Source organism: Rhinoderma darwinii, chromosome 1 (assembly GCF_050947455.1).
Source record: "Rhinoderma darwinii isolate aRhiDar2 chromosome 1, aRhiDar2.hap1, whole genome shotgun sequence".
NCBI classification, from domain to species: Eukaryota; Metazoa; Chordata; class Amphibia; order Anura; family Rhinodermatidae; genus Rhinoderma; species Rhinoderma darwinii.
This window is the reverse complement of record NC_134687.1, coordinates 262558378-262569598: the sequence shown is the minus strand read 5'-3', so window position 1 is coordinate 262569598 and position 11221 is coordinate 262558378.

Below are 11221 nucleotides of genomic sequence, written 5' to 3'. Positions count from 1 at the left end.
CTTCTTTGCAGTTTGGGAATCGATGCCGGCAAAGTGTTCCCTGGTACAATACGTGCACCCTCGCTGTCAGCAGGCTTAGGCCCTCCCCTGCCTGGTTTTCAAACACAAGCACCTTGATAATCTCCCTTTGAAAATTAACCCCTTCCCGCTTTTGAACGTGACTGTACGTCCAAATTCAAAGTGCTTTCCCATACACGGGCGTACAGTCACGCCCTGTAAATAAAGCGAGCACAGTAGCTGTGTGAGCTTCATCCTCAGCGGCTGTCTGCTGTCATACACAGCTGACATCCCGCTGCGATGGCAGTTACCACCGATCGCAGCCATTTAACCCCTTTAATGCGGCTGTCAATGGCATCCGCCGCATTGAAGTGGTTGACAGAGAGAGGGAGCTCCCTCTGTTCCCCCCGAGCCCCGCCATGATAGATCGCGGATGGTGATGGTTGCTATAGGAACCAGGAAGCCGTTGCTAGGCTTCCTGGTTGCCCAGGTACGGTAGCCTATTAGGTCCTGCCTGAGGCATGACGTAATAGGCTAAGGCGGGATTCACTCGACCGGGTCCCGCCCGAGTGTCGGCCGGTAAAATCGGTTTGCATAAAGTTTTGCATCCGTTCCGGGCCGGGCAGATCTGGACAGTGACATCAGCGGCAACTCCTGAAGGGGAATCCCCATGTGTTCGGGGATTCCGCTTCAGGAGTTTCCCCTGATGTCACTGCCCAGATATGGACAGAGACATCAAGTGCTCTGTCCAGGAGCGGAATCCCCGAAAACACGGGGATTCCGCTCCTTCAAGAAGCTAAAGTGGGACTAGCACATAGCAGAGCGGGGAGATACCTCCCTGCTCTGCTATAGTGGCGTCGCTACAGCAGTAGCAGCAGCTGCTAGCGGCGCCATGGAAGGTGTCGCCGGGCCAGGGCGCTTTTAACAAGCAGGGGAAGGGAGCCAGCGCAGCGCTCCCTCCACCTGCTGTACACCCCGGCCCTGCCACACAGTCTCCAGCGTAGCCATTCGTCCGAATGGCATCAACTCCTCCTCCTCACATGCACTCTGCGCTGTGAGGAGGAGGAGATAGAGCGCAAGCCACGGAAAACCCGGCCATCACTCGGGACACATTCCGGTGATGGCCGTGTATTACCCGGCCCCATAGACTTCTATGGGGGCCGGGTACCCGGCCGAAAATCGAGCATGTCCTATTTTTTGACGGCCGGTTTTCCCGGCCGTCAAAAAATCTGTCGTGTGAATAGCCCCATTAGGGGTCTATTATTCCTAATGCAGCCGGGTGCCGACCGATTTATGAACGGCCGGCACCCGGACGGGAAACCCTGTCGTGTGAATGAGGCCTAACTGTCAGCTGAAGAATGACAGTTACGATACACTGCACTACATAAGTAGTGCAGTGTATCGTTACGGGGATCAGAAGACCAGATCTTCAAGTCCCCAGGTCGGTGTATTAAAAAAAGTAAAAAAAAATGCGAAAGAAAAATAAATAAATAAAAGTTTTAACTAATAAAAACAACACTTGCCCTGTTTCCCTGATCAACTACATTATTATTAGAAAAAAAATGAAACCATGAAAAAAAACTATACATAATAGGTATCGCCGCGTTCGGAACGGGCTGATCTATAAAAATATCACATTATTTTTACTGCACGGTGAACACCGTAATTTTTTTTTATAAAAAGCAATGAGCATTTTATGTTTTGGTCATCTTGTCTCAAAAAAAATGTAATAAAAAGTGATCAAAAAGTTGCAAGTAATGCAAAATGGTACCAATAGAAACTGCAGTTCGTCACGCCTAAAACAAGCCCTCCCGCAGCGATATCAACTAAAAAATAAAAAAGTTATGGCTGTCAGAATATAGCGACACTAAAACATGTTTTTTTTCTTGAAAAGAGTATTTTTACTGTGGGAACGTAGTGAAACGTAAAAAAACAATATAAATTTGGCGTCGCTGTAATCGTATCGACCCACAGAATGATGTTAACATGTTGTTTATACTGCACGGTGAACACTGTAAAAAATAAAAAAACAAATCCATGCTAGAATTGCTGTTTTTTGGTTTCATCACCCAAAAAATGGAATAAATAGTGATAAAAAAAATTGCATGCACCCCAAAATGGAACCAATAAAAATTGCAGCCCGTTCCCCCAAAAACAAGCCCTCACACAGCTCCGTCAACGGAAAAATAACACGTTATGACTCTCAAAATGCAATGATGCTAAATGAAGGACCAGACAAATTTTTTATGTCCAGTAGAATTTCATTAAATACCCCACATCATCGTTTGCTGGACCCCGTAGATGCAGCGGAGATGAGGAAACTTTAGGGCCTTGTGCGGCTTATAGGGCTAGTGAAGAAGTCAAAGATTAGGTAATACTGGAGCGCAGATATTTTGTATAATACCCAATAAACCCGGCCTGTGTATAAAGGATTGGTTCAAAGCGTACCACACCAATCCCTGGATTATTAATTCTCCCCATTATTACATCATCCTATTATGCCCTGATGCACTCCGCCAAGCTTACATATACCCTGATGTACTCCGCCCAGCTTACATATACCCTGATGTACTCCGCCCAGTTTACATATGCCCCCACATTATAAGATAAAATAGCACTAAAACACCAAGCAAAATCTGCGCTTCAAAAGCCAAATGGTGGTCCAACTGAGCCTGGCAGTGTGCCTAAACGGCAATTTATGACCACATATGGGGTCTTACTGTATTCTGGAGAACCCGCTTAACAATTTATGGGATGTGTGTCTACGGTGGTACAAGCTGGGCACAACACATTGGGCTCTGAAATGGCATATCTGTGGAAAATGGCAATTTTCAATCTGCACAATCTATTGTTTACTCATTTTTGCAAAACACTTGTGCGGTCAAAATGCTCACTACACCCCTAGATAAATTCTTTGAGGGATCTAGTTTCCAAAACGGGGTAATTTTTCGGGTGTACCACTGTACTGGTACTATAGCTCAATGCAACATGGTGTCAAAAAACGAATCTTGTAAAATCTCCACTCCAGATACTAAATGGCGCTCCTTCCCTTTAGAGCCTTGCTGTGTGTCCAAATAGTAGTTTATGACCACATGTGGGGTATTTGCCTACTCTGGAGAGAATGCTTTACAAATATTACGGTGTTTTTCTCCTTTATTTGTTGAGAAAATGAAAAATGTTGAACTAATGCTACGTCTTATTGGTAAATAATGTAATCTTTCATTTTCACTGCCCATTTCTAATAAAATCTATGAGACACCTGTGGGGTTCAAATTCTCACTACGCCCCTAGATGAATTCCTCAATGGGTGTAGTTTGCCAAATGGAGTCACTTTTGGGGAGTTTCCACTGTACTGGTACCTAAGGGGCTTTGCAAAAGCGACATGGTGCAAAAAATACAATCCAGCAAATTCTGCTCTCCAAAAGCCAAATGGCGCTCCTTCCCTTCTGAGCTCTGATGTGTATTCATACAGTGGTTTATTACCACATATGGGGTATTTCCGTACTCTGGAGAAGTTGCTTTACAAATGTTATGGTGCTTTTTCTCCTTTATTTGATGAGAAAATGAAACCTTTTGACCTAAAGCTACGTCTTAGTGGAAAAAAAAATGAAATTTTTCATGTTTACTGCCCAATTCTAATGAAATCTATGAAACACCTGGGGGGGGGGGTCAAAATGCTCACTACACCCCTAGTTGAATTCCTCTAGGGGTGTAGTTTCCCAAATGGAGTCACTTTTGGGGGGTTTCCACTCTACTGGTACCTTAGGAGCTTCACAAATGCGACATGGTGCCGAGAAATCAAACCAGCAAAATCTGTACTCCAAAAGCTAAATGGCGTGCCTTCCCTTCTGTGTCCTGCCGCTTGCCCAAACAGCAGTTTATGACCACATGTTGGGTATTTCCGTACTCTGGAGAAGTTGCTTTACAAATATTGGGGTGCTTTTCCTCATTTATTTGTTAAAAAAAATTAAAAATTCTGAGGTAAAGCTACATCTTATTGGAAAATAATGTCATTTCTCATTTTCACTGCCCAATTCTAATGACATCTATGAAATACCTGTGGGGTCAAAATGCTCACTACACCCCTAGACGAATTCCTCTAGGGGTGTAGTTTCCCAAATGGAGTCACTTTTGGAGGGTTTCCTTTGTTTTTGCACCACAAGACCTCTTCTAACCTGACATGGTGCAAGAAATATAATTTAAGAAAAGGAAGGCTGAAAAATCCACTAGGTGCTCCTTTGCTACTGGGGCCTTTGTTTCAGGCCCGTAGCACACTAGGGCCACATGTGGGATATTTCTAAAAACTGCAGAATCAGGGCAATAAATATTCAGTTCTGTTTCTCTGGTAAAAACCTTCAGTATTACAGGATAAATGGATTAAAATTGAATTTCTGCAAAAAAAAATGAAATTTGCAAATTTCCATTCCACTTTGCTTTAATTCCTGTGAAACGCATAAAGGGTTAAGAAATGTTCTAAATGCTGTTTTGAATACTTTAAGTGGTGCAGTTTTTAAAATGGGGTGATTTGTGGTGGTTCCTAATATATAAGGCCCTCAAAGCTACTTCAGATCTGAACTGTTCCCTAAAAAAAAATAGGCTTTTGACATTTTCTTGAAAATGTGTGAAATTGCTGCTAAACTTATAAGCCTTGTAACGTCCTAGAAAAATAAAAGGATGTTCAAAAAATGATGCAGACATAAAGTAGACATATAGGAAATGTTAACTTGTCACTATTTTGTGTGGTATAACTATCTGTCTTACAAGCAGATACATTTGAATTTAGAAAAATGCTAATTTTTGCAAATTTTCTCTAAATTTTGGTGTTTTTCACAAAAAATATTGAATTTATCGGCTACATTTTTCCCACTAACATAAAGTACAATATGTCACGAGAAAACAATCTCAGAATCGCTTTAATAGGTAAAAGCATTCCAGAGTTATTACCACATAAAGTGACACAAGTCAGATTTAATAAATGAGGCATTTGGTCCAAAAGTGGCTGCGTCCTTAAGGGGTTAAGGAATGACCCTGTCTGGCCTGCACATTTGGATAGCACGTAAGCGTTATATATTGCCATCTGTACCATGTGCACGGCCAACTTTTTGTACCACACCCTTGTTTTTCTCATGACACTATAGGGCTTCAGCACTTGATCTGAGAGAGCAACCCCTTCCATGTACTTGTTATAGCCCACGATGCAATCTGGCTTGTGGGTCACTGTGGTGATACCTCATACAGGGACAGGGGTGCTGCTGTTCCCATTTATTGTGGTCAAGAGAAGGACATCCCTCTTGTCCTTATACCTGACGAACAACACGTTTTCGCTGCATAAATGCCCTGCTCTCACCCCTTCTAACACGTTGGCCAAGCAGTGCTTTAGGCTGGGTTCACACGACCTATTTTCAGGCGGAAACGAGGCGTATTATGCTTCGATTTACGCCTGAAAATACGGCTCCAATACGTCGGCAAACATCTGCCCATTCATTTGAATGGGTTTGCCGACGTACTCTGCCGACGACCTGTCATTTACGCGTCGTCGTTTGACAGCTGTCAAACGACTACGCGTAAAATGACTGCCTCGTCAAAGAAGTGCAGGACACTTCTTTGAAACGTAATTTGAGCCGTTTTTCATTGAATTCAATGAAGAACAGCTCAAGATTACGGGCGTCAATGACGCCTCACAAAATGCGAGGAGGAGCATTTACGTCTGAAACGACGGAGCTGTTTTCTCCTGAAAACAGTCTGGAATTTCAGACGTAAAAGGCAGCTATCGTGTGCACATACCCTTAGGGAGGACTCTACGGTTTTTGCGCACCGGGCCGCATGCTGCACTATTTCTGGTGGAGAGGCATTTAAATAGTGGGATGCTGGTGTAGAAGTTATCCACGTAAAGTTGATAACCCTGGCCTAGTAGTAGGTGCACCAAATCCCACACTATTTTCCCACTAACTCCCAGGGCGGGGGGGGGGGGGCATTCCCTTCATAAACCTGTAGGTGTATGCTGAGCTACTCTCGCACAGTTTGTATATTTTTATCCCATACCTTGCTCTCTTACTTGGCAGGTATTGGCGGAATTTTAGCCTACCCTTATAATGTACAAGCGACTCGTCTATTACAATGTTCTTTTGGGGGGGTATACGCTTCTTGAAATTTGGTGCGGAAATGATTAATTACTGGCCTGATTTTGAATAGATGGTCATACGTGGGGTCATCACGGGGCGGGCACTGTGCATTATTATTATTGTAATGCAAAAATTCATGAATAGCTTCAAAGCGTGCCCGGGGCATTGCCATGCGGTAAATTGGGGTGTTGCACAAAACATCTGTACTCCAGTATTGCCTGATCTGTGGCTTCTTTACTAGCTCCATATGCAGCACAAGGCCCTAAAATTTGAGCATCTCCGCTGCATCTACAGGGGTCCACTTAAAGGGTCCATATGATGACGTGGGGTTCTGGGAAATAAATTGCTGGGCATAATTCGGTCTGGGCCACCATTAAATTCACTAAAAAAGTACATTTCTTTGGGGCCTTCAGTCTCAAAATGAGTTCCTGAGCTGCCTATGAATTCAGGGATCTGAGGCTCATAATTCTCAGGGGGTGGGTTCTACACGGGATCACTTATGTGGGGGGTTGCCTCAGCTGATGTCCTGGGTTGCCTTTGCGAGGGGTTCCTCCTCACCGGATGATGATGAGGAGGAGGAGGGGGACAAGATGTATGGGGCAAATTTCTCTTCTCCCTCGCTGGTGGAATCAGTGTCAGAGGCCAGGATGGCCTATGCCTCCTCTGCTGAATAGACCCTTTGGGATGATTGGGACATTTTTATTAGGGGGGTATCTAGTGCTTGAACACGTGTAACACTGGCTTTATTTTTACACAGGGGTTTGTGTGTGTTGTGCTTTTACACGTGTATATCAAAATTGCTGAATAAAAAACAAAAAGAAAAGAATAAAGAAAATAAAATTTTAGAAAAAAAATTAAGTATAAAAAATTTACTGCACAAACTTCAGTAACAAAAAATTATGGCAATATAAAACTGTAAAGAATTTCCTGACTACCTGACTAACTCAAATTTAGTGACGTTGAATCTGCTAAAAAAAAAAATATATAGTATAAAAACGACTGCAGTAAATTTAGGCTAAAACCTATAAGGGTATGTTCACACGGCGGGGGTCCGTAACGGCTGAAATTACGGGGATGTTTCAGCCTGAAAACATCCCCGTAATTTCAGCCGTACCGGCATGTGCAGGCGCTTGAACGCCGCGTCAATTACGGCCGTAATTAGCGCTGCTATTCATTGGAGTCAATGAATAACGGCTCCAATTACGGCCAAAGAAGTGACAGGTCACTTCTTCTACGCGGGCGTCTATTTACGCGCCGTCATTTGACAGCGGCGCGTAAATATACGCCTCGTGTGAACAGACAAACGTCTGCCCATTGCTTTCAATGGGCAGATGTTTGTCAGCGCTATTGAGGCGCTATTTTCAGACGTAATTCGGGGCAAAAACGCCCGAATTACGTCCGTAAATAGGCCGTGTGAACATACCCTAAAGCTACGCTATGTCAAATTTAGTGAAAAATTGCAGTAAAAAAATTGAATGTCCGTCACTAACTGACGCTAAATCTGTAACGCTGTATGTTAGAGCTAAAAAAAAACTGTACTATAAAAATTATACTGCAGTAAATTTAGACTAAAACTATAAAGCTACAGTAATCACTGGCACTAAATGTAACACTATATTTTAGAAAAAAAACTGTAGTATACGAAATATACTACAGTAAATTGACACTAACTTTGGAAAAATTGTAACGCTAAAACTACCTAAAATGCTATGTATTTTTTTTTATTATAAAACTGACGCTAACCTATATGTCAGCTACCCTAGCGCCCTACCTATGCAGGTACTAGCTACTCCCTAAACTACGCTACACCGAACTAGATTTTATTTAAAGAGGCTCTGTCACCAGATTTTGCAACCCCTATCTGCTATTGCAGCAGATAGGCGCTGCAATGTAGATTACAGTAACGTTTTTATTTTAAAAAAACGAGCATTTTTGGCCAAGTTATGACCATTTTTGTAGTTATGCAAATGAGGCTTGCAAAAGTCCAAGTGGGTGTGTTTAAAAGTACAAGTCCAAGTGGGTGTGTATTATGTGCGTACATCGGGGCGTTTTTAATACTTTTACTAGCTGGGCGCTCTGATGAGAAGTAACATCCTCTTCTCTTCAGAACGCCCAGCTTGTGACAGTGCAGATCTGTGACGTCACTCACAGGTCCTGCATCGTGACGGCCACATCGGCACCAGAGGCTACAGTTGATTCTGCAGCAGCATCAGCGTTTGCAGGTAAGTCGATCTTACCTGCAAACGCTGATGCTGCTGCAGAATCAACTGTAGCCTCTGCTGCCGATGTGGCCGTCACGATGCAGGACCTGTGAGTGACGTCACAGATCTGCACTGTCACAAGCTGGGCGTTCTGAAGAGAAGAGGATGTTACTTCTCATCAGAGCGCCCAGCTAGTGAAAGTATTAAAAACGCCCCGATGTACGCACATAATACACACCCACTTGGACTTGTACTTTTAAACACACCCACTTGGACTTTTGCAAGCCTCATTTGCATAATTACAAAAATGGTCATAACTTGGCCAAAAATGCTCGTTTTTTAAAAATAAAAACGTTACTGTAATCTACATTGCAGCGCCTATCTGCTGCAATAGCAGATAGGGGTTGCAAAATCTGGTGACAGAGCCTCTTTAACTATTTTTTAATTTTTTTTTACAGTTTTATTCATAAAGGCCCAAAAAAACCCTGCGTCAATAAATTACCACTGAGGCTGATTATGGACTCAGCACTCAGTGGCCGCAGGGCGCACACAAGAAAATGGTGCAGTAGAAACAGGGCCAAAATAAAAAAACTGTGCCAAAAAATAAGCACAAATGGCGATCAGTGATGGCGGTCACTGATCAGCGCTCAGAGGCTGCAAGGCACACACACAGAGATGGTGCTGGCAGAAAAATAAAAAAACAAAACCTGCGTCAAAAAAAAATTACCACAGATGCTGATCAGTGATGTCGGTCACTGATCAGCACTCAGTGGCCACAGGGCTGACACACGGAGATGGTGCAAAACTGTCAAAAAATAAAGTCCTGTGCCAAAAATTGCTGATCAGTGATAGTCACTGATAAGCGGCCGCAGGACGTACACAGAGAAGGGGGAGGGGCAGGGGGGCTGGGAAAGGGATATTCAGGAGTCACTAGTGCTGCTGCTGCTAAAAAAAAAATCAGCAGCAGTACAGTTGATGATGATGATGATCATAGTCCGTGATCACACAGCAGGATGCAGAAGAGGGCGATCACAGCACAGAAAGCCTCAGCAAGGGTAAGTATTCGGTTCACAGGCTATCACACCAGCTCTGCTCACCGTTCCTAACCGGAATGAGGTAGGCAGAGCTGGTGCAGGGTGTTTTAAACGCCCGCCATATCTACGATTGGTCGGTCTATGCAGACCGACCAATGGTAGCGATGGGGTGGGGTGGCACCATCACTACTGCCTTACAAGTACATGGCAGGGATTGGTGCCATACTAGACCGCACCAATCCTCACCCCTGTGGCACAGTGATAGGTTATAGCCGCAAAAAGCGGCGATTGGCCGGTCTGAGCTGACCGCCCAATTGCAGCGATCGCTGATGGAGGGGTGCGCCACCCCACTGGGCCAAGTATAAAGGTGGCCTGCTGTCAGGGACAGCAGCCATCTTTACTCTGTCACCGTGTCTTTAGACTCAGTGACCACTTAACACTCCAACGTACCCATACGTTGGGGAAATACTTGAATTTTATTTAAGCACAATTCCTCAACATAACAAAATGTGAAAAAAATTTAAGGGGTCTGAAAACTTTCCGAATGCACTGTAACTAGTTTTCGGTGCATTTTTTGGATCCAATACTAAATAAATTACCTTTCATACTTTTCCTCTTCCTTAGGACTTACTCTTTGCTTTGGCTTGTCTTCGGGTAAGGCCACACGGAGGGGCACTGACGTCAACAGCCGCGCCGGCACCACGTAAGTCGCGGCTGTCAAATTGCCTATTAATGGCCGTGAGTTGTTGCGGGTAAAGCGGCCCTTTCGTGCTGACATTAATGAATATACACATTATGGCCACACGATTTTGCAGGTATAGGGCCGTTTTACCGACAGCAACGCGTGGCCATTAACAGGCAATTTGACAGCCGCACCGAAAATGGTGCTGGCAGGTCAGTGCCGCTCCGTGTGGCTTTACTCAATGGGAATTCTCTATTACTATCATCACACTGAACCTGTCAGTAGTGATCTTGATTTTCATCAAAAACTGCATCAAATTCTGCGCAGCGAGAGGGGTTTTAAGGTTAATATTTCTCGCAATCACATCAAACTACATACTTTATATAACAAATATGTTTCCTCTATTACCTGCCATTTTGTTTTATTTTTCTGGTGTTCACTTTTATGTAATTCATTTAATATGTTTCTTTGTATGTTTTCTTTTTCCCGCCGATGCATCTCCCTGATCTCTTTACAGTCCGGGGAAGAGTAATGGATTGAAGATTTGATGAGAGAAGAACGGCTGCACTGCATGGGCTTGTCCACACGTAGCGAAATTTCTGCGTATTCTCCGGAATTGCGGATGGAAAATACGCATCAGAATACAGTAGCAGTAAAGTGGGTGAGATTTAACAGATCTCATCCACACGGTACGTATAATTTCCAAGCAGAAATTCACTTGCGGTGTGTATTTTTCGTACCGCAACATGTCAATTCCTGCTGCGGAAAGTGGCCAGAATTGCTGCGTTTTTCAGAGGAGATGTCACCATCTTCCAACATCGAGACAATCGCAGCAAAATCGGCACCATTTTCTGCAGTAAACAAGGCATTTTTGGTGCGGTTTTTCCGCAGCGGAAATCCTACTAGTTTCTGCGGAATTACGGCAGAAATTTTCTGAAGCAATGCCGTTGTGTGGACAAGCCCTATGGCCCTCTGCACACTGCAGTTTTGTTGCAGAAATTTCTGCAACTCAAAATCCATTCCATTAATCTGGTTGTTTCTGCAGCAGGTGTATGGATCTTCAAGTTCCATTCAGATGAATGAAACTGATTTTCAGTCGCAGAAAGCTTCTGCAACAAAATCTGCCGAGTGTGACTGCACCTTTTTATAAAACTTTGTGCAGCGTTTTCTCACTGCCAATTATAT